Source organism: Lynx rufus, unplaced genomic scaffold (assembly GCF_022079265.1).
Source record: "Lynx rufus isolate CCGP_SWC_20201006 ecotype Redwood Valley unplaced genomic scaffold, mLynRuf1.p SCAF_5, whole genome shotgun sequence".
Taxonomy (NCBI): domain Eukaryota; kingdom Metazoa; phylum Chordata; class Mammalia; order Carnivora; family Felidae; genus Lynx; species Lynx rufus.
Genome location: NW_025814867.1, coordinates 26,691,622 through 26,716,397, shown reverse-complemented (window position 1 = coordinate 26,716,397; position 24,776 = coordinate 26,691,622).

Genomic DNA, 24,776 nt, shown 5'->3' with positions numbered 1-24,776 from the left:
CCCTAATGGAAAATAGGATCCCTAGGAGAGGGATCAAGGGAACTTCAACCCTTTGTGTAATATTTTATTTAACAAAGTTTGAAACAAACATTGGGTGATGTTAAGTGATAAATCTGGGTAGCAGATATTTATCACTCTTTCCAGTTGTAGATTTCATGAATGAGGAAGGAAAAAACAATGCTAAACAATATAATGCAGCAAGTAAGGAGGAACTAACTGAGGCTCTTAAAAAAACAGAGTTTCCCAGTCTTATGAAAGCCAATCTGGTAAGAAGATTAAGTATCCCAAAATAATGAACAAAGAAATTAAAGAAATTTCTATTTTCATTCCAATATATGTTCTCTAAAAAAAAAAAAAAATCCTAATATGTGTGGATGCAAAAGAATCACTGACAGGCAAGAAACCGTACTTGTTAGAAAGTGCGATCAATTAAATACAGTGATGAATTCTTTGCTACTGCTCTACTGCTCCCGTTGAAAAGGGGGTCTGATTTCCCTCACTTAGAAGCTATGTTGCCTTTTGATTTACTTGATCAATACAATGTGGCAGAAGCAAGGCCTTAAGACTTTTAATACTATGTCACAAGAAGCCTACCCAGGATCATGGAGCTCTAGGAACACGAGAAGCAGCAGCCAATCGTCATATAACAAGTTTCACTATTCTGGGACCACCATATTAGGAAGCCCAAGCTAGCCCCATGGAGGAGCTACGTAGGGGAGGGAAAAAAAGAGACATGCCTCACCAGCCCTCATATGATCCAGCCATCCAGTCCAGGTACCACAGATGTGATTGAACAAGGGGTGCCTGGGTGGCTCAGTTGGTTGGGCATCCGTCTTTGGCTCAGGTCATGATCTCACTGTTTGTGGGTTTGAGCCCCACGTTGGGCTCATAGCTCAGAACCTGGAGCCTGCTTCAGATTCTACGCCTCCCTCTCTCTCTCTGCCCCTCCCCCACTCACATTCTGTCTCTTGCTCTCTCAAACATTAAAAAAAGTTAGAAGAAAAAAAAAAGGAAAATCTTTTTGAGGACATCAGCCCCAGCCACCAGTTGACTGAGACCTTGTGAAAGAACTGCCTGGGAAAGACCAGTCAACCCACACAACCATGAGACACAAATTATTATTTTTTTCAACGTTTATTTATTTTTGGGACAGAGAGAGACAGAGCATGAACGGGGGAGGGGCAGAGAGAGAGGGAGACACAGAATCGGAAACAGGCTCCAGGCCCTGAGCCATCAGCCCAGAGCCCGACGCGGGGCTTGAACTCATGGACCGCGAGATCGTGACCTGGCTGAAGTCGGACGCTTAACCGACTGCGCCACCCAGGCGCCCCGAGACACAAATTATCTTTAGGCCACTATATTGTGGAATGGTTTTGCAAAATTAGATAACTGGAACAGAAAGGAAGGTCCAGGCTTAGCTTTTTTTGAAATGCTGAATTTGAGATGTCTACAGGTCATGGAAGTAGAGACATCCTGCAGACAGATGGACACATAGTATTGGAGCCCTAGTGAGTCATCTTCATACTCATGAATGCAGTGCTTTGGTCAAACAGTGCATTGGCCCCTGGGAATGCCAAATGCAGTAAAAACAGACCTGGACCTCATGAACTCAGTCTGAGAGAGGAGGGAGTGGGGCAGATCTGTGCTATGATGCCAGTGAGCAAGCCCAGAGAACTACAGGGAATCAGACAAGAAGCATCTTGATGCCTTGGCAGGGAAGGGGGTGGGGGGTGAGGGGTGCAGAAAGGATTCTTCTAGAAGAGGACTGCTTCCACCAGTTCTAAAGGACAGGCACTTGATCTCAAGCATGATGCTCCTTAAGGAAATAAAGATGTTGACAACGGGGGTAGTAGGGCTATTGATGAATGCCATCATTTCCAGGAACTGGAGGCCAGTAAGTAGGCAAATTGCACTGCCTTGGCAACTGCTCCATTAGGTAATTCATATATTAATCTCCGAAGGACACAGAAAGGACCCTGCCTACATTACTTTAAAAGCTATCAGAAGAAGAAAATAAATTAAAACAAACTGTAAGATATGATATGCAAATTCATGTACTCAATTGTTCATTTAGCATTTTCCAAGGTCATGTTTCATCCCAACTCCCCCTGTACTAGTTATTCTCTGACAAAAAAAGATATGAAAGCCACGGTTTTGCTTTTTGGGAAAAAAAGTATTTTTATAGTTCAAAAAGTGCTTGGACTTTATAATCACGTCTGAAGTAGACCCAACTATTCCCATTATGTAGATATTAGTACTGAAACTCAGGAAGACTGAGTGACTATCCCAAAGTCACTACCACAAACAGCAGGATTTAGACTCAAATACAATAATCTATTCCTCTTACCACAGTTGTCCCTTGTTTTGAGGAGGTTCCACGGAAGCAGACAAACATAGTAAAAGTGTGAAAAGACCATTGGAAAACTGTGATCAAGTGAAATGGCACAAGGAAAAAACGGGCATAGACATGGGATCTGATGGAGGAAGGACTATGAATGCCACCTTTAGCGGCACTGAGTTTTGAGCTAGATTTCATGTAAAGGGATAAACTTGTTTCAGTGGGGAAGCGGAAAATGTGTGGACCACAGAGGCAGCAGTGTGGTGCTAGTTTAGCGGGGATGAACCAAGGAGAAACAGCTCCTGTGATGTAATAGTTACTTATACCCATGGTTCTCCACCGGCGATTTTGTCCTCAGGGGACATTTGGCAATGTGTGAAGAGATGTGTCATTTTTACTGCCGGAGGAGGGGGCAGTGCTACTAGCATCCAGTGGGTAGAGACCAGGGATGCTGCTAAATGTCCTACAACACACAGGACAGTTCTCCACCACAAAGAATTCTCTTGACCAAAATGTCAATAGCTGGGAAACTATACAGATTGAGAAATCCTGACCTACACATATTTACCCCATTGTGTTAGGGCTTTCAAGAGAAATAGAACCAACAGAGTGTGTGTGCAGGTTGATGGTCACTCCTGGGCAGTTCTCACACAGGGTCTCAGTCAGGTATAATATAGAGAGAGTATATATGCGTGTGTCTATTGAGAGAGAAGGACTTGACTCATGTGACAGTGGGGACTGGCAAATCTGAAATCTTGAGGGCAGGCTGGAAATTCTGAAAGGAGTGGAGGTCACAGTTTTGAGTGGGAAGACACTCTTCCCTGGAGGGGAGACCTCAGCCTTCCCTTGGAAAGTCCAACTGATTCAGATGAGGCCATTTAAATTATGGAGGGCAAGTTGCTTTGCCCAAAGTCCATTGATTTAGAGGTTAGTCACGTCTTCAAAATCTCTTCACAGTAACGTCTTGATTGGTGTTTGAGCAAATATCTGGGCACCAGAGTCTTGCAAAACTGACATATATAATTAATCCATCACACAAATTTAACTTTCAAAATCCTATGAGGCAAAGATTTTATCCTTGTTTTACAGATGAAGGAAGTACAAATAAGACCTACAGATGGCCAACAAACACATGAAAAGATGCTCAACATCACTCATCATCAGAGAAATTCAAATCAAAGTCATAATAACATATCACCTCACACCTGTCCAAATGGCTAGACTCAAACAGACAAGAAACAAAAAGTGTTGGCAAGGATGTGGACAAAAAGGAACTCTCTTGCACTGTTGGTGGGAATACAAACTGGTGTAGCCACTGTGGACAACAGTATAGAGTTTCCTGAAAAAATTAAAAACAGAAGTGCCATGTGATCCAGTAATTCCACTACTGGGTATTTACCCAAAGAACACAAAAACACTAATTTGAAAAGATGTACCTATATTTATTGCAGCATTATTTACAATAGACAAGATATGGAAGCAACCTAAGTGTCTATCCACAGATAAATGGATAAGGAAGATGTGGTATATACATGTAGCCGAATACTACCGAGTCATAAAAAGAATGAAATCTTGCCACTTGTGACAACATGGATGGACCAAGAGGGTATTATGCTAAGTGAAATTAGTCAAAGACAAGTATCATATGGTTTCACCTGTATGTGGAATCCAAAAAACCAAAAACAAAAAGCAGAAACAGACCCATAAATGCAGAGAACAAACCGATGGTTATCAGAGGGGAGGGGAGGTTGGGCAAAATGGGTAAAGGGCAAAGGAGACACAGTCTTCCAGTTAGGGAATGAATGAGTCACAGGAATAGAAGGCACAACATAGGGAACACAGTCCATTGTACTGTGATATGTGGTGACAGATGGTGGCTACACTTGTGGGGAGCATAACATAATGTATAGGGTTGTGGGGTCACCATATTGTATATCTGAAAATAATGTAACACACACACGTAAAGGAAAAAAAAATAAGGATGAAGGAAGTAAAATTCAGAGAAGTTAATGAATCTTCCCATAGTTACACAGCTAATACTACTAACAGTTAACATATTTTTTTTTTTAATTTTTTTTTTCAACATTTATTTATTTTTGGGACAGAGAGAGACAGAGCATGAACGGGGGAGGGGCAGAGAGAGAGGGAGACACAGAATCGTAAACAGGCTCCAGGCTCCGAGCCATCAGCCCAGAGCCTGACGCGGGGCTCGAACTCACGGACCGTGAGATCGTGACCTGGCTGAAGTCGGACGCTTAACCGACTGCGCCACCCAGGCGCCCGTCATATTTTGAGCACTGTCAGCAAGTGTTGTGCTAACAGCTGTTGTTAACCCAATTAAGATAGCTGCTATTTTCAATCATTTCCATTTAATTGACAAGAACATGGAGACAGAACAGCGATGTAAATTTCCCAGAGCCAAATAATTTTCAAGCAACAGAGCGAGGATTTGAAGCCAGGCAGTCTGCCTTTAGGTCCCATACCCTAACCTGTGTTCCTCACACAGAATTGCCAGGGAGGCCAACTGAAACAAACTGTGGGGCCCCATCCTGGAGACTGAATCAGTAAGTCTGGGATGGAGCCAAAGATGTGCATTTCCAATCAACTCCCAGGTGAATACTACTGTGGCATGCCTGGAGACCTGCTTTGAAAATAACCATGCTCAAGTACTATGCTTTAAAAAAATTTTTTTTAATGTTTATTTACTTTTGACAGAGAAAGAGAATGAGAGAGAGAGAGAGAGACTGCGCGCGTGCGCACAAGTAGAGGAGGGGCAGAGAGAGAGAGAGGGAGATACAGAATCCAAAGCAGGCTCCAGGCTCTGAGCTGTCAGCACAGAGCCCAATACGGGGCTCAAGCCCATGAACTGTGAGATAATGACCTGAGCCAAAGCCGGACACTTAACCAAGGGAGCCACCCAGGTGCCCCTCAAGTACTATGCTTTAAAGTAAGGACAATCAGGACTGGGCCAAAATGCATGCATGCCTCAAACATTCCTGAGGCCCTGCTATAGACAAGTGCAGTGGTTCTGGTCACCAATTCATACGTGTGTGTATATTGGGGGGTGTGTTTCACACCTCCAAACATTCTCTAATAACAATTGGGTATCCTACGATCCAATGCAATTCTGATACTATCCACCTGGAAATCATCTCGGATCCCACAGGTTAAGGACTCAGTCCCACAAAACTCCCCCATGCCACCCCTACTTCAGATGCCCATGGCAAGTCCAACTTGTTAGCTGTGCTTCTGACCAACTGGCTACACATCAGAGGTTCCCATGACCCTCTCGTGGGATCAATTAATTTGCTGTCATGGTTCACAGAACTCAGAGACACATTTTACTTACTGGATTGTCAGCTTGTTTAGAAAGGATATAACTCAGGAACGGCCAGATGGAAAATCACCATAGGGCAAGGCACGGGGGGAAAGGTGAACTTTAATGCCTGCTGTGAGTATGCCATTCCCCCAGTATCTCCACATGTTCAGCAACCGGAAGCTCTCCAAACCCAGTCCTCTCGGGGTTTCTGTGAAGGCTTCATTATATAGGCGTGGTTGATTAGGTCATTGGCCATTGCTGATTGGTAAAACCTCCAGTCCTCTCCCCTTCCAGAAATCAGGGGGTGGGGCTAAAAGTTCCAACCCTCCCTTCAGGGTTGGTTTCCTTGGCAACCAGCCCCCATCCTCAGGTGCTTTCTAAGAGTCACCTCATTAACATAATTGGGGCGAGTCCCTTTCCACCAAAATCCAGTGGTGGTGGAAAGGGATTCATGAAAAACCAGGCACCATTTCACCTTTACTGCTCAGGAACTGAGGACAAGGGACCAAATATTATAACCAAAGAAGCTCCCATTGCTCTTATTGCTCGAGAAAATCCAAGGATTTGGGGGCTGTGAGCCAGGAACTATAGATGAAGACCAAAATACGTATTTATTATAAGTCACAGTATCACACTAGGTAACAGAGATAAAATGATGACAAGCCAGTCATGGTCCCTGCCATCAAGACTGCTCCCAGGCCTGGAAGATAAGTCTGTGTAAACAGAAGGAGACCAGGCTTTGATGGGGCACCCTCCTAGGGGCAGAAGGTGCTCCCAGCAGGGGCCCCTCCCCTGGGTGTGGGGTCAGGGAGGACATCTCACAAGAAGCAGATGGCTAAAGTGAGACTTGATGTAGAAGCAGGAATTAGGAGATTCTAAGGGGGAAAGGAAGTGTGTCCAAAGCAGGGGGCAGCGACTAGCACACACCGGCAGAGGTCCAGATGGGAAGGAAGGGCTCGCACATTTGTTGAAACAAAGGTAGTTCAGCAAGTTAAGTCACAAGATTTTGCCTATATCTCCTTGGCATATCATCATACAATCTGTACATCTTCTGTGCTTCATTTTCTTCATCTGAACAATAGGGATGAAAGCACCGTATTTCTTGGATTCAAAGTGCACATTTATCCCCCGTTCAAAAATCCATGAAATCAGAATGTGTATTACTATAGATTTGTACATTTTCTGGTACATTTCCCCTTCCTTGAAAGCTTTTGGGCAACTGATGGTGTCTCAGAAATAAAGAAATGTGAGTTACTTGTACCTTACACACCTCCTAGGGCTAAGAAATTACAGACTGTCAAACGAGATTAAGTGGCTCTCAGCCCAGGTTGCAATTTAGGATCACCTGGGGAGATCTTCAACTCTACCGATGCCTCGGCTCCATCCCCAGGAATCCTGATTTAACTGATGCAGAATAGGGACCTGGCGGGTATTTTTCGAAACCCCCGGTGACTCTCATATGCAGCCAAATTTGAGAGCTGATACGCCCTTATCCTACATGAGGGGCCGGCAAACTACCACCTTGAAGCCAAATCTGACTCTCTTTTGCCAAATAAAGTTTTACTGGCACACAGTCATACCCATACACAGACATGTTATCTCTGGCTGCTTTTACACCACAAGGGCACAGTGGAATGGTTACAGCAGAAACAATGTGACCCACAAAGCCTAAAATGTTACTCTCTAGCTCTCCACAGAAAAAGCTTTGCCAACCCTTGCCCTACACTGTTTGCTACTCAAGGTGTGGTTCTTGGCTGAGCTTCCTCAGCATGACTGGGGGCTGATTGGAAATGCTGAATCCCAGCCTTAGAGAATCAGCCTGTAGTGGAACAAGATCCCCAGGCAGTTTGTGTACACATCAAAGTTTGAGAAGCCAAGCCCCTGCCCATTTGACTCCTACTTAGGCCTCATCCTCTAGGCCTTCCTTGCAATACTACTTACGCAGGGAGGTCCTCTCCTCTCCTTATAGATTAGCTCTCCTTGGCGATTTTTCTCTCTCATGGCATCTTTTTCATTTTCTTCATAGCACATCATCTCAAATCTGTGACTAAATGTTCATTTGAGTGTTTATCTCATTCATGTTTGGCCTCTCACTAGATTGGAAGCCTCGGGAGGGTGAAGTCTGGGTCTCGGGACAGGAGAAAGTGCTCTGAAAGGTACAAAGTACATTGAGTGCTGCTTCCAAGAGAGAATAATGAAAAGAGAAAAGGTAATGTTGCAAGTAGCTTGATGGGAACGAAGAGAACCGATTACTATGCAGACCAGGGAGGGTGCAACCTAGAAGGTCCTGGATGATGAGTAGCTAGTAGAATTAATTTCCTCTTTTTGTATTCCAGGGTTAAATATTAGTATTCAGTCACAAAGAAACACTGAAATTCTTTGGTAAACCTCTGCAGACCAAGGATCCAATTTTACCAGCTGTTCGTTAAATGAAATATATATATATATATATATATATATATATATATATATATTTATATATATATCTTGGGACTTTAATTAGAAAGGCACCAGTCCAAGGATGTGATCATTGCTTGAGAAAGTTACATTTCAGGCAGCTTTTCCCTTCCAAGAGAACCGAGGAAACTCTTAATTGCATCCTATTCTTTCTTCCCTCTTAATCACAGCTTGCCTTAACTGATTTATTTTTTCAAAATGCCCTTGGGGAGTGAACATTTTTGAACGGCTAACTTTTTATGTGGAGATTATGCACACCAGCTGCTCTTGTCTAAGCTTTAGTGTCTTTCAAAACAGGACACAGGTCAGATGGCTTAGGATGACCAACTTTGGGTGCTACGTATAACACTAAGAGTGGGATAAGATCAATGGTGGAGAAGAAAAGAAGCTCAGAGGAGGAAAGAAGAAATGTCACAAACTCACGTTGCCTCCAAAGAGTCTCAAAAGTGATTAGAACAATGCCTGCCTCAACAGACAAGTCAGCCGTTGCGGAGATTTGTAGTACATTTTGGGAATCCCTCCCTCCCCAAATGAAAGAGCATGGTGTTTGGGAGGGGCTCTAGTGAAAGAGGGAAAACAGCCTGAATGAGGAGTGTGGAGACAGAGATTCTAGTCTGAGCTGAGAAACCTTAGGCCAGTCCTTTAGTATTTAAAAAAAATATTTTTATTGTTTATTTTTGACAGAGAGAGAGAGAGAGAGAGAGAGACAGAGCATGAGTGGGGGAGGGGCAGAGAGAGAGGGAGACACAGAATCCGAAGCCGGCTCCAGGCTCCGAGCTGTCAGCACAGAGCCCAACGCAGGGCTCGAACTCACAGACCTGTGAGATCATGACCTGAGCCGAAGTCAGATGCTCAACTGACTGGGCCACCCAGGTACCCCCTTAGGCCAGTCCTTTAAACTTAACCTCTCAGAGACTCATTTTGCTCACCTGTAAAGTAAGGTGATTTTAGTATATTTATCCATTCACTTATTTATAGGCACAGTGTTAGGTAGTATGTAGGCAAAAAAAAAAAGTAAAACCAGACATGGTCTTTGTCTTCACGGATCTTCCAGTCCATGGAGAGAGTTGTTTTCGAAAGAGTTACGTCAAGTGTAAAATTACAACTATGTTACACGTTGTAAAGAAGAGATTTCTCTGAGACTCCATAGCTGGACCATCAGTTAGTCTGGTCAACAGTACCTTTCCAAATATATTCCAGATCTAACCACTTCTTACCACCTCCCACCACACCCATGCCTCCATTGCTTCCTGTTGCCTGGATTACTATACTAACAGATCTCCATGCTTTGACCCTTGCCCTTCTTCATACATTCTTCACACAGGAGTCAGAGTGATCTTTGAAGGCCACACATGAGGTCAGTATCTGCCTGCTCAAAATCTCCCGCGACTTTCCATCAGGCTTAGACTAGACTCCCATGCCACACATATGGCTCACGGGCTCTCCATGACACTGGCCATGCCCCACAAGCTCCAATATCATCCTCTTCACTCTGCCTCTCGTGCCCTTCACTCCAGCCACACTGGCCTCCTTGCTCTTCTTGAATATTCCCAAGTTGTGTCTGCTTGGAAACATCCTTTCCTTTCCCCTAAGGCAGCCTCGTTTCATTCCTGTGTTCACTCAGGTCTCTGCCCCAATGTCACCTCCTCAGAGAGGCCTCCTGACCACCCCATCCAGGACAACCTCCCATTTCGTCAGAGCCAGTAACTGACCCCCTAAATAACTGTTGCTTTTTGTTTTGTTGTTGTTGTTGTTTCCCTGGCATTTAACACCACCTGGACATTCTTTGTGGACTTCTTTATTGTTTATATCCCCCCTAGAGGAGGGACTTTGTCCATCTTGTTTTCCATCACCTAAAATAAAGCTTATACATGAAAAGGTACTTAATGTATTTTTGGATTATTATATACTGTGATGAGATATAATAGGGGAAATTGATAACTCAGGAAAGGCTTCCTTAAAGGACTGCTGTTTAAGCTAGTATCTAGAGGAATAGTGAGAATTAACTCAGGGTGTGGTGCTCCAGAAGGGAGGAAAATTTGTGTAAAAGTCCTGTGGTAGGAAGGAGAACGGAGCGGTCAAGGATCAAAGGAAGTCCAGTATGAATAGAACACAGAGCAAAGCATGGTACCTGGTAAGGCTGGAAAAGAACTGGCCAATGCATGGCTTTGCAGGATCTGTCTATGATTTCTGTCTTTATCCCAAGATCAGTGGGAAATCATCAAAGAGTTTTAATTGTGGGGAAGGGTGGGGGAGGAAGCAATCACTTTGTTTACAAAAAAAAAATAGTTGAAATGATTTAAAGACCCATTTTTGCTCTGAAATTCTAGGATTCTATGAAAGTCAAACAGCAAAATGAGAATGGACTTTTGAAAATATTAACCAAAGTCAATTTCAGTGACAGAGAATAAAGCTACTGAGTTTTGTAGCTACTCAAACATCATCTCTTTGGGACTTTATGTTCATGCTGAGTTTAGCACTCTCCCTTTCTTCCATCCCCTAAAAAAAGAGTCAAAATTTCTACTTACCAGTGAAAATACGACTTCTGAACTATTATTCTAACCATGCAGGGATCTAAGTTGAGCATCAACAATGGAAGCTTCTAGGCTTTTGAAGCACACATTTTTTTTTTTGATATTTTTTTTTGACATTTTTGAAGCACACATTTTTTAGCTTACCCAGCCAAATAGGTAGCAGTGTCAAGGACTGGGTTACCACATCCTGAATTCAAATCCTCCACTAGCTAGTAACTGATGCACCTTGAAACCTCAGACCCTCATCTGTGGGTCTGGTATGTTCCTCACTGAGTTGTTGTAAGGATTAAATGAGATAATATATATAAAGTGCTTAATAAGTGCTGAGGCAATTGACAGAACGCCCTCGGTTTGGAGTATTCAAAGATCCGGCGAGTGAACCCAGAGCCATCCATCTCCTTCTACTTGGGCTGGTTCTGGCCAGGTCACCTCTTGCTTACTGGCTGAAGCTGGTGACGTGGTTACAGCTCTGAGTGCAGGGCACATGCCTCCTTTCTCAGTGAAGAGGTTAGCAGGTATGCAATGTATGAAATCACAACCTCTCTTTCAGTGTCCAATGCACTACCCAACTCAGTAACTTTTACAGCTGCTGATTGAGATGACAATGGAACACCTATGCCTAATTGCAACTCTCTCCCTGAAGAAACTGAAAGAATAGATGGGCACTGAGATATAAAATAAAGGAAGAGATAAATGAAAACCCTCAAGTTTTAGGGAGAAAACAGACACCTACCTAAAGTATTTTACATCTAGGGATACATATTTATGGATTTATGAGGCGGGTCTCTAACGGACAACACCATCAACATCAATTTACCTATTATTCTTGGTATAATGGCTGTTAGTTACAAATGACTACATGTGCCCAAATTGTTGGGATATGTGGAAACAAAGCAGGTTTACAAACTGTGTGTTGAAGACAGGCAGAGCACTCCTGGCTGGTGAGCTTGAAAGCATTTGCTATAGACTTAAGTAAGTGTGCCAAAGTGGTAACTTACCAAATAATACGTAAAAATCTTTAAATTGTGCTGATAGCTCCCTGAGGTGCTATTACTCTAATTTCCAACACAATTATGTCTTTAACTCACTCCCCACTAGTAAAATCTAGAAAGTTCTTTGCCTTAATCATTGACCAGTACAAATCCATTAATTTATTTAGTACTTGCCTCTGCCCAGTTAAGTCGCCTACAAGCATGCATCAGGGTTTGTGAACATTTTCATGACAGGTCCCGGGGGGCCCAACAATTAGGCGCTTACTGGTGTTATAGGATCATGAAAATAATCATGGAAAAGGGGGGGGGGAATAAAGAAGGAATTGCAGTTGGGAATCGTTTTCTAAGGCAAAGCTCTTGGATAAAGCTCCTCTGGTTAGAAACTGGATTAATGGCATTAATCCAGGGAATACAGATGTTGAAGCTTGAGGATAAGGATTGTTTGGAAGAAACTATGTGAAGGAATTAGATACCATTATATATTATTATGTCAATTTCATTTCCAAAAACACACTCCATGCACAGTTTGAAAGGACATCTGACAAGCAGGATGCTTTTGGCTAAATGACACTTTCTTTCCACTGGGTTTCACTCAAAGCCCTTAGTATAGCAAAGTGGCCTTTTAACTCATACCTCCTGAAATGTGGCCTTTACTGTCTCAGAACACCACAGGGTCAAGAAGCATAGTACTTATAAAATTCTAGGTATTCAAAGGAACTATTATTTACTGAGGGTCAACTATGTGCCAAAAACCAAATATCCATAATCTCGTCAGGTCTCCCTAATCATCCCGTGCTTGGATACGGTTTTTACTTTAGATGAGGAAAGTAAAGTTCAGAGAGCTTAAGTGACCTGCCCATGATCATCAGCTAGTAAGAAACCTAATCTCAGCTCATCTATTCATACAACAGATATAGCTACTAAGTGGCTAGCTCTGAAGATAGCTTAGTGAACATGAAAGACGAAATAATCACAGTTTAGTTGAAGAGCAATATGACTGGAAGCCTAGGGTACTGTGGGAACCCAGGGCAGGGTACCTCCATACCAGAGATGGTCCAGTAATGCTTTCTCAACGGATAGACGTATTAGCTAGACTTCAAGGAAGAAAAGGAGTGGGCCAGATTCAGAATCTAGAGAACACTGTGCTAGGTAGGGGGAATCCAAATGCAAATAGCAGGAGGTGGGAGACAGCAAGGTCTTTTTAAAGAACTTGTGGATAAGGAGAGAAATCGAAAGGCATGAGAAAGGAGAAGTAGATAAAGTTAGACTGTGGGATGATTCTCAACCATGGTAAGGATTCTGGATTTTATCCAAAGGCACTGGAATAAACAGAGGAAAGTACAGGTTTCAGGAAGCTCACTAAGGCTGAAATATGGGGGCAGTAGGTGTGCTAGAAGGTAGTTGTTGTCTGGGGGAAAGAAAGGATGGTGTTTGGGAACTAGGAGCACAGCTGACGGGAGATTTTTTGGAAATGAAATTGTTAGGACTTGGAGATTGATGAAATGGGACTATTGAGGAGGGCTGAGAGAAGGGCTTCAGGGCTACTCCAGAGTGTTCTGGTGGAGCCATTGGGTTGTGCCATATGTAGGAAGAGGGGAAGGTGTGTGGGTAAGATAGTAAATACCATTTGGCACTTGTTGGGTTTGGAGTGGAAGACGTTCATGTGCACTGTGAGCAGTGAGATATCTGGGTCTGGAGTTCTGAAGAGAGATCTGGCTTGGGGGGATGGATTAGGAAGTACCTGGCAACTGTATGGATAATTTTATATGTCAACTTGACTGAACTAAGGGATGGGAAAACATTATTTCTGGGTGTACCAGTGAGGTGTTTCCAGAAGAGATTAGTATTTGAATCGATAGAATGAGTAAAGAAGATCACCTTCCCCAAAGCAAGTGAGCATCATGCAATCCATTGATGACCTGAATAGAACAAAAAGAAAGAGGGAGGGCAAATGTGCTCTTTTTGCTTAAGTTGAAACATTCATTTACCCCTGCCCTCAGACATTGGCACTCCCGGCTCTCAGGCCTTCAGTCTTGGACTGAGTTACACTACAGGCATTCCTGGTTCTCTGGTTTACAAATGGCAGATTATAGGACTTCTCAGCTTCCATAATTGTGTGAACCAATTCCTATAATAAATCTCCTCTTACATATTTCTATGTACCTAACTAATGATCTGGTTTCTCTAGAGAACTCTAACACAGTAAGCAAATGGTGACCAAACCTGAGGGAGAGATTGAAACGCCCAACGGAAATATAGAGAGGGCACTTCCATCTTTACAGAGCATGTATTTGAGTTGCTTCTCATAACCAGAAGAATACACTTTTTCTCTAATAATGGGGTCACCTGAGTCCTTACTAATATCTCCCTCCATGTCCCCACAACATAGCTCTCAAAGGGTTGACAGGAATCCAGGACTGGGTCAGGAACAACAAACTAACTGTCCCAGATACAAGTGAACTACCCGTGGCTAGGGACAAAATTCTGTTCTTTAGTGTGGAAATCAAGAATTCCATTCTTGATTCAATTTTTGGCTAGTGGAATCTATAGTATACTTCATACCTAAGACACCGCATTTACTGAAATAGCTAACAAACTTAGGGTAGTTAGCTAACAAGATTAGGGTAGCAATCTGCTTTCGCCAAAAGCAGATTCTGGATTAGAATTTGTGCAATTACTTTATTTAGCAAGTGATCTCTGGAAGCACTGGTAGAGGAGCAGGGGAGTGAGACAGAGAAAGGAAGGAAGCCAATGTAGAATTAGTAGTGGACAGATAGGTTGTCACTCTTGGCAGCTGCAGCTCAATCCCTTGGGCAGAACCTCTGGAAGAATATACAGGTCATACCTCAAGGCTGCCTTCCCCAAGAGAGGAGAAAGCTGGGATAGTCACCAATATACATGTGTTATTGGGTGAGGGGTTGCTCCCAGGGGTGTTAACTCCCAGGCCCTTCTGGCCTATTCCATGTGACTCGGGCATCCTCCCAAGGCCAGAGAAAGCCCTCAGGTCTTCACAGGTGCTTGATGTAAGAATCCTGCAGTGTTTACCAAAACAATGAAAGTAGAGGGAATGGGGGGGGGCTGTTCTGACGTCATCTGCTAGCCAGTGGAGAAAAGCCTGGACCTGAGAGAAATCTGTTCCAATGTGTAACATCATCTTCTTAGTATTATAGAGTCTAACTGTCCCAGAGAAGTGTGAAAGTAAATGTGCTTATAGAGTTAAAACGACACATTCTGGCTCTGGTGGGGTGGGGGGACCAAAAGATGGCACATGGGCCACTTGACACACTGTGGGATTATTTTCCACCAAATGGTAATAGTCAAATGTGACTATGACTCGCTCATGATCTTCAAAGTTCTATTGTATTTGGACTCATGTAATGGAGACTTTTAGTCAGGATTTCTTGCCAAACATTAATCAACTTGTTTTTAAAGAACTCAATAAGTGATTAGCTTATGGTTTTTCAAGCCAACACAAAAATCTTTGCCAACTAAGTCTGGCAAAATCTTTCCTCTCTAAAGTCTAGGATACAGTACTTAGAGCATTGCAAAAACATTTTAGAGTCAAATCAATACCCAACCCTTAGTTGTAAATGGTTAGAGAATGGTTAAATGTATATTTATTATGTCTTTGTGACTCGAGGAGAATGTTGAGGCTTCCATTCATAATACACAGTTAGTCTGCATGCTGTATCTTTCTTCCTTCCCCTCCACTGCTTGAGCATTTGGGAGAAAACTTTCTACTTGTGGCAAAATTAAACCAGTAAATCTCCTTGAACTTGTTATTTGGAAACATAAAAAGTATTCGTTTTTAGGTTTATCTCAGTCAGTGAAGACAATTCATAAAGGTCAGATTTATAGTCAGTTGTTTTTTGCTTTAGCAAAACTGTGTCTCAGAAGCCGAGACACAAGCAGAGGTCATGCTGCCTCCTTAATCTCGCCTGAGGTTTTGCATGTTAGTGGATCTCAAAGGGCAATGGCTCCAGATTTATACAAGATGCATACTTCAGCCAGACTTTTGAAATTTTAGGTCATTCATTTATCACTTATTTATTGAGGATGTACTAATGCCAGGTACTGTGGAAGCAAGCGTTAGGGATGCTGAGAAACATAAGAGATCTTTTCTTGTGTACATGGTTTATGTTAGCCAAACAATGTCCATTTTTACTGGTTCCCTTCCAAATTCCTCTGCCAGGGCCTTGAGGTCACCCCAAGAAAAGGCAAGTTTGGAAGGAGGGAGAAGAATCAAGACAGGATGTGAGACCAAGTCTCTCTATTCCTTCATTAAAGAGTCTGGCCTTCAGTTAATTGCTGTTTTGTGAAGAAGAAAAAAAAAAAAAGAAAGAAAAAAGAAAAAAAAAAGAAAAAATGTGCCTTTTTAATATATATAAATTTTAAAAAATGTTTATTTTTGAGAGAGAGAGAGAGAGAGAGAGAGAGACAGAGTGTGAGTGTGGGAGGGGCAGATAGAGAGAGGGAGACACAGAATCTGAAAGAGGCTCCAGGCTCTGAGCTGTCAGCACAGAGCCCGATGTGGGGTTCAAACTCGGGAACAGCAAGATCATGACTTAGGCCAAAGTCGATGCTTAACCGTCTGAGCCACCCAGGAGCCCCTATCCTCTGTGCCTTTTAACTCTCCACTCCCTTAAAGAACTTCAGGTTGAAGTGGGGTCTTTATCTTAAAATTCTGAAAAGCAGAAATTGCCGAAAGCAGAAAGGTATTTTTGTTATCACAAAATCACGATCCAAAGAAACTGAAACACTGAGTGCGCTTCTCACAGCCTTCCACTTGCAGGAACAATTTGACTTCTCTAGAAAAAGTTTCCTGAAATTGTAAAGCATAAGATACGAAGACATACACAGTGAAATCAGGGTAGGAACAACTCTCAAACATCTCTTCCAGGACAGCAGCACCAGGACCTAAGTGACAGGTCTTTCGTTAAGTGATCTCTACAGATTGGAACACTTCCAGGGGGAAAGGGAGATTGCAATGTTTGGCGAGTAACACGTTTCCATTAATCATGTGTTATACTCCATGGAAACAAGGTATTTCAGTGAGGTCAAAACATGGAGTAAAATCGGGCTCAACATTAACTGAATTATTTGGAACACTTCTATTTGCTTTGATCTGTAAGTGTTACCATCATCATCACTGCCACTTTCATTTACTGAGCACTTACGTCTGGCATTGTCTAAGGATCTTCTTTTTCCCACACATCCCTGTGAGGTAGGGAGGTATCACTGTTCCATGTGACAGGTGCGAGAAGCCTCAGAGAGGTTAAATGAATGTCCCGACTGATCTGAAACTTGAATCTAGACCTGTTTCAGAGCAAAGCTAAACCACTTCCTACTTTAAATAACAAGGACAACAGCAAAAAGGTCAGGAAGAGAGGAAAAAAAGATATTGGCCAACATCTGATCACCCCGGAAAAGTCTTATATTCATGATAGCCATAAAAGTAGTATAGAAAACCGAATCTTCATACTTACTTCTTGGGACTGTAGAGGTGATCATTCTTTGTTCACAAAAACATCCCCATTGGTCTGGACCACTTTTATTTATTTACAGAGGGTACAGGTAGCAATCACATATTTTTCTGAAATTCTAGCAATGGGGATATTTACTGACAGGGAATTTTTTTTCAGCCATTTTTAAGACTGTTTCAGACATCAGACTGCATACAATAGTACGTACATAGATGAATAAATAACACACCAACTTTTATTCACGATTCTTATAATGTAACCTTCATTTGGTGACTTGATTAGCTGTTCTTAACACTGTCTATGCAAATAAATAAATAAATAAATCTTTTCTTTACAAACATCCAATGATTCAAACTCTTCTGAAATTCCAACTATCTGAAGGGAAGAGGAAAAATGGAAATTGCAAGTATATTATATTTAACGATGGCCTTTTAAAAGAATCACAAGAACATTTAGTAAAATTAAAAGGCTTTTGCTACTTAAAAAAAAAAGCTGAAGATCCTTCAGTGGGTGTTTCACATAAAGTCTTTTATGTAAATCATAAAGTTTGATTTCACACCGCACAAGATCTGAAATCACATGGACTTCCGAGTGCCAGAAAAGCCTTCTTTTCAGGTTTTCTTGGGCACTTCTAATATTTTGGAATAAAATGAGGGAGGAGGAAGGAAACTGACAACTTTTACGAGGAAAAAAATTTAAGGCTGTAAACGTTACAAGTTTTTACAAAGTGTTTTAAATCACTTTATGCAGACTCTTTAGGATTTTTATGTTAAGTGATCTCACCTATGGGGACGTTGAACAGTAAGTTTACATTGTAACTTCAAAATGGCATCCTTGAAATTTTCGTATTAAAAATACTGCTCATTAATAGATCCTTCCTTTAAAAAGCAACATGACTGCTGATTCTGTAACTATAGAAATTCTTAAAACGACTTCTAATATTCTTGTATCTCAAATCTTAATGATTTCTGCCAACATCTCCGATATTCCTTATCAACATCACCACCCCTCGCCCCTACCAAAACTTTTTCCCCCACTGGCAAAGATCATCTTTAAATATCTCCATAGAGTAGATGCCTAAAAGGAGAAATGAGAGATTTTTACCACTAAAGGAAACAGAAGAAATCAAGAAGAAATCACTTTCTCGTTCCAATGTTTTTCCCTCTTGCAGCTTGCCTCCTCCCCTCAACAAAATTATTTGAACATTTGATATTGAGCCAGGTAGTTGGGGTTCCACTCACTGCAGATGTTACTAAGCATTCACAAATGGGTGCATTTTTTTTTCTTTCTCCCCTCCCCTGAGACAACAATAAAAAACACAACCATCTTTAATAAATTTGGATGAGGTATACAGAAGCAAAAGTACAGACTGGGTCTGCACAGACTTGGGAGGGACTTTTGCCCGACCCAGGCTGGTTAACCTCATTCATCCCTCCCCATAGTCCTGGGTGCCTGCCACACACCGGCCCCTGTGCTGGGTTTGGGGACAGTGTAGGGTCCCCAAGGCACCTTTCGGGCTTCAAGGCGCATGCGTGTGCAGTGGGGGACAAGGGGCCCTGAGCAGAGAGTGACAGCAGAGTAGGCTGTATGTTTGCCTACAGAGGGATGCAGGAAACTAGAAGATGGGGTAAGAAGGGCTAACTGCTCTGAGGATGTGAAAAACGCAAGGAGGCGATTCTGAGTTTCTGAAATTCACTTCTTTCCTTTTCACCACAATCTTCACGCAGCTCCCTCTCCATCTGGCCGGTCCCTCCCCTGCCACTACTAACCACTTGCAAACGGCTTCAGGACTTACCTCGGGGCACTCAGCCCTGCACTTGCCAAGCGCTGCGTGGGTTTCCTCCGCGCGCGCGCGCGCGCGCGCGCACTGAGCGCACCGAGCGCACCGCCGGGAGCGCCGCGCCGAGTGCCGCCGACCGCGGGGGGACGGCGGGGGCCTCGGGAACTCGAGAAGGAACCGGCGACGACGCGGGCAGCCTCTCGCCTCCCGGTGTCCCGCAGGCGGGCGGCAGCTCCCACATCCCTCCTTGCCGCTATATAAACGTTTCTCCCCGCCCCGGCCCGACCCTTCCCCGCCCCGGCGGCCCCGGGCCCAGCGCACGTCCCCTGGGAGGCGGGCGGGTGACGGAAGCGGGAGTTGGGGGTTAGGGAGACTGTAATTGCCCCACCAACTTCTCTCCTGCAGGGAACCTCGACCCTCAACTCTAGACCCGGGGAGGGTACTGAGGGCGGGGAGATTGGGGCGTTCACCGTGCGCGCCTTCTCTGCGCCCCGCGGAAGGATAGTGCGCGAGATCGGAGGGCAGAGAGACTGCATTTCTGCTCCTACTGTGGGAACTGTCGCTTGGCGGCTTTGTCTGTGTTCTAGGGTCTTCCTGAAGAAGGCAGGGGCTAGCGAGGAAGCCCCAGAGTCTTTGGACGATGGGAACTTCCTCTTGCTTGGGAGTGGAGTCCAGCCGCTGCGCGGCCCCAAGGTTGGGGGTCGAGCGCCGTCGGGGTGCTCAGAATTTGGGGTCTCGAGAATATCCTTGACTCTTTTCGTCTGCTGACTTTTTGTTGCTCACTGTGCATTCCTTTATCCATTTATTCGTTCATCAAATATTTGAGCACCTCGTTTGTGCTAGTAGGTGCTTGGGATACAAAACCAAGTCTGGTTTTTAGCTGGTGGTCTCAGTGGGGGGCAGACGTGGAAACAGGAATTGGGAATACAGAAAAGGGGATCTACACTCAACCTTGGAAGGCCAAAAGAAGCTTCTCTGAGGAAATTAAGTCCAAACTGAAAACTGAAGAGGGAGCTAAGCATAAAAGCAGGGCAAAGAGGGTCCCAGACTAGTGGGTCAGCACCTGCAAAGGCTGAGAAGAGAGAGGGAGCACTACCCTCCTTCTGTGGAACCAAGACTATTTATTGTTTAAAATCTTCTGTTTATGGTCATCCTAAGTAAAGAAAATTTTTAAATTTAAAGAATGGTAATCTTGTAAGTCGTAGAACTGGCACCCGAATGCAAGCAGCCAGGTTCTGGAGTTGTCTTTTATAGCATGGACTGTCAGCCTGGCAGATGTGACAAGTTCAAAAGAGAGATTGTTCCCACAGGATGAGAATTCTTCTGGAATCTGAGGCAAAACTTCAAGTCTCAGACCACCACCAATTGCAACTTTGGCCAGGCCATTAACCTCAATTTCTTCCCCAGTGGAATGTAAACAGCCAAGCACTTTCTCATGTGCCTTATTCAGTGCCCTGGGTCAGGAGACTTCATATTCTGGTTCACAGACATGGCAGAGCAGCACCAGGACAGGTGACTTCAAAACCATGACTCTTCCAAGAGTCCTTTGGCTTCAGTGCAAGGGAAGCTGGGAGAGCATTCGAACAACAGCAGAAAGAGCAAACATTGGAACATCTCAAATTATTACTTATTTTACCTAAAATGAGTAAAAGTAAGCAATTCAAGTTTTCATATTCTCATATAGTGTTATTATTTTAACAATATGCTTCAAAACACAAGTATATTTTTCTTATTCTGGGTCATTATTGAAAATGGCAGATGTAATTCTTGGTGGCAGGGTTTTTAGCCAATTGCCAGCCCATCCCAAGCTAGTTTTGAAAGTGTACCCCATGTACAAAAAAATGCCCATTCTATTTTAGCCCTATAGAGAATACCAGTCTGATAGAAAAGGCAGCTGGGAGTCACATGCCTGTGATTCATGGCCCAACCAGGATCAATGATCACATCAGTTCAAAGGAAAGGCTTGATAGCACTGCCTTAACAACAAGCCAAGTCCCCCCGACATCTTGTTTGGGGACATCTGAAATCACTCTGTCTTCTGTCCTGGATCTTTTGATGTCCAAACTAATTTTCATGACTGGATCAAACTTTGACCATCACCCAAAGAATTAGGTTTCCTTTCACCTTGACTACAGCAACAAGGCAGAGAAAGAAGAAAGGTCTTTGAATCTTATAAATGCAGGTGGTTGCCTAGACTGGACTTAGTTTTACCCATTATGCAATCCTTGATTTCCAGAGAAATGATAGTCATCATATGATCAATGATAAAGAAGTAGCCAGTGTTCTTTGCTAGATTTCTGGAGCTTCTTAAGGAGCATCTGTAACTTCAGATTCCACTTCAGTGGAAGTGTGGGTGCCATATGTACTTGAATGGGCTTTTGGAGCCCATGACACCCTCATCAAAACTGGACATTAATTACATCAGAAGACAAAGGCAACAATTAACCTAAGCCATACATATGAGCTGGTTTGCCATGACAGTGTTGGGACTTTGGGAGCCTTGTCCATTCATACTTAGGACTTTTGTGAAGTGATAGAGGTATAATAGAAACTAAAAGTTTGCAAAAAAGTAAAAAATAGAGTAGAAAAAATTAAAGAAAAATATTTTTAATAAAAATAGAAAATAAAATTTTTCCTCTTTCTGTATTCAAGAATAAGGAAAAGAAAAAAAAATGAGTATTTGGACCAGCAATCAGAATGAAATGCGATTGAAATTACATCCAGTTTCCTCCAGAAGTCAAACTATGAAGCACTTTATAGCCCGTAAACTAAGCAGAGGGAGAGACTTGTGGTGTTCCTGAAGAGCGAGGTTGGCCCAGTGGGCAGGGCTTAGTGTAATGGCTCTGTTCTCCACTAGATGGTGCTGCTTAGCTTACTGGGGTGGATTGTTGTGGTGCGTGTAGGTATGTATGCGCATGCCCGGGAGGGGTGAAAATGGCGTTATCCAGATACCCAATCTCTAGCATCAGAACTCTGTGCTCTCCCTGACCAGTGATCAAGCTCCCCTCCTTTGTCTCCTGCTTCTGTCTACTCCCTGCTTCTACACTGTCGGTGACCAAACTGTCAGGCTGCCAGGTGCTGCCTCCCTCCTGAGTTTTATCGCAGATGGGGTTGTGTTTCCCAGCCCCTCACTTCTGAGGGACTGTGGCTTTGACCCACTCTGACCCTCTGGGGGAGGGTCTCGCTGAGAAATGGCCAGGTGCCGGCCCATGCCCAGGAATACTTGCGAGACTGTGCTGCTGCTAATGCTGAGACTGCGGCTGGGCGCCAGTCCACCCCAGAAAAAGTCCACAAGATCATGTAGCAGCAGCATTTCAGGGATTATGGCAAATCACAACACACATCTGACACCAGGCTTCACCCTTAACATCCTTGCTCCAACACCAGTGAATGTGGCCATTCTCCAGGGTCTGCTGGGACCTTGCCTGTGGGGAGTCTGCATTGCCTCTACCAAATGTCCTCCCAGCAAGGGAACCATCTCTCCCCGTGTGGCCCGAGGGCCTCTTGGACCTCCCTCTCTGCTCCTGGGGATTCGCCCTTCCCACAAGAGCACCACCAGGCTCCTTGCCCTCTGCAGCTTCTCTCTCCCAGTTCATCTCTTCATGCCACGTACCTGCCACGTTCTGTTGTTCAGGTTGTGCAGATTGTTGTGTTAATACTCAAATCAGTTTTCTAGGTGTGCAAGATGGTTTAGTATTGATCTGGCTTCATTTCAGGGAGAGGGATGCAAAAAAAACCTTTCAGGGACACCTGGGTGGCTCAGTCAGTTAAGCTTTCGACTTCAGCTCAGGTCATGATCTCACAGTTCCTGAGTTCAAGCCTCATGTTGGGCTGTGTGCTGACAGCTCAGAGCCTGAAGCCTGCTTTGGATTCTCTGTCTTCCTCCCTCTCTGCCCCTCCCCTGCTCATGCTCTGTCTCTGTCTCTCAAAAATGAATAAATGTTAAAAAAAAATTAAAAGAAAAGCAAAAAACTTCCATGCTGTTCCACCATCTTGGTCCCTCTGGATTTGAGCAAAATCTTGAGTGAAGATGAGAAGTATGTCCTGAGAGATAGGAAGGAAGAGTCCTCCATGTGCTAGGAACAGTCAGTACAAAGACCCTGAGGCAGGAGCATGGCTGGTGCATTTGAGCAAAGGGAAGAGGCCAGTGTTGTTAAAACTTGATGAGAAAAGGGAGGAGTAAAACAACATGAGGTTAGAGAGGTCATGGGAAGGGGTCAGTCCATGGGGAGCAATGGAGTGTTTTGAGCAGAAGAGTGATATGGTATGATTCCTGCTTAAAAGGATAACAGACCCTAAGGGATTGAAGCAGAGTCCTAGGAAATAGCTGACATTGAAGGGATGGGCAGGAGAAAAGATTGTTCAGGGCAGTGGAAATGTCACTAAAGGGTCAGATCCAGGTGATCCTAAAGATGTTAAGACCTTAGGACACTCCAGGACATGATGACAGGTTGTGCAAGAATGGCCAGTGAGGCAAGAGGGAACCAGAGATGAGCCCTCTTTCAAAGCCAGGGGAGGGTAGTTATATAGAAAGAGATTCCTAGATGGTGCCAAGTGTCACAGAGAGGTCAGGAAGGAGAAGCTTGGGGTGAATCTTTTGGATTTGGCCGTGCATGCAGCCCTATGGCTACTGTTATTGCAGTGGGGGGAGGGGTTGGAGTCAGAACTTGGAGCCCATAGAGTGAATGAGAAACGAATGTGTTGCAGGAAAGCAGATTCTTCTAAGAAATATGGTGGAGAAAGAAGAGTTAGGGTTGTGACTTCACCAGGGACTGATACTGAGGGGATGCTCATCTTATTTAAAAAAAAAAAATTTTTTTTTAATGTTTATTTATTTTTGAGAGAGAGAGAGAGAGAGACAGAGCTCGAGAGGGGAAGGGCCAGAGCGAGAGGGAGACACAGAATCCGAAGCAGGCTCCAGGCTCTGAGCTGTCAGCACAGACAGCTCCCGACGCGGGGCTCGAACTCATGAACCGTGAGATCATGACCTGAGCTGAAGTTGGACGCTTAACCGACTGAGCCACCCAGGTACCCCGATGCTCATCTTATTGAAGGTAGCATAGCTTTTCTCTCTTGCAGACAAGTGAAGAACTTCTGTGCTCATCAGTAGACCCAGAATAGGAAGAGGAGCATGCAGAAGATGTCCATATTATAGGAGTTTGGAGTCTGCACTTTTCAAGGTTTGCCACGTTTTTATCTTTTAAAAAGGAGCTCTAAGAATAAGGACACAATAAATAGGCTTAGAGCAAACAGTCAGGAAATAGAAGGAATTCTAGGACTATCTCTAATTGCATCTTGGGGAATCTATCTATCTATCTAATCTAAGTTTACTTACTAGAGAGAGAGGAGAGGGAGAGCCAGTGTGAGCGGGGGAGGGACAGAGAGGGAGGGGAAGAGAGAGAATCTCAAGCATGGAGCCTGATGTGGGTCTCGATCCCACAACCATGAGATCATGACCTGAGCCGAAATCAAGAATCAGATGCTCAACCAACTGAGCCACCCAGGCCCCCCCTGTATCTTGGGGATTTTAAAGTAGAGTAAACCCCGGGTAAGGTAGGTGACTTTGGGTGTATCACCATTGGCTATTGGTTCTTACCCCCAGTCCGTCCTCATTCTTAGGCCACTTAGGTGGCCTTAGGTTCTTATCACGGATGGTAGGGAGGGAGAGACCAGTTAGGACGTGACTATCTTGTGGTCACTGGGGAACTTTCCAGTCACGGGGCGAGTCACGAACAGTATAAATTTCATTATCTTTCCTTTTGTGCCCCGAGGGCATACAGAATGTCCAGAAACTTTGGTTATCATTAATCTGGTATTAGTGCAACCTTAAATGACATGCACTTGATTTTCAGATGCCACCTGCCATATCATGG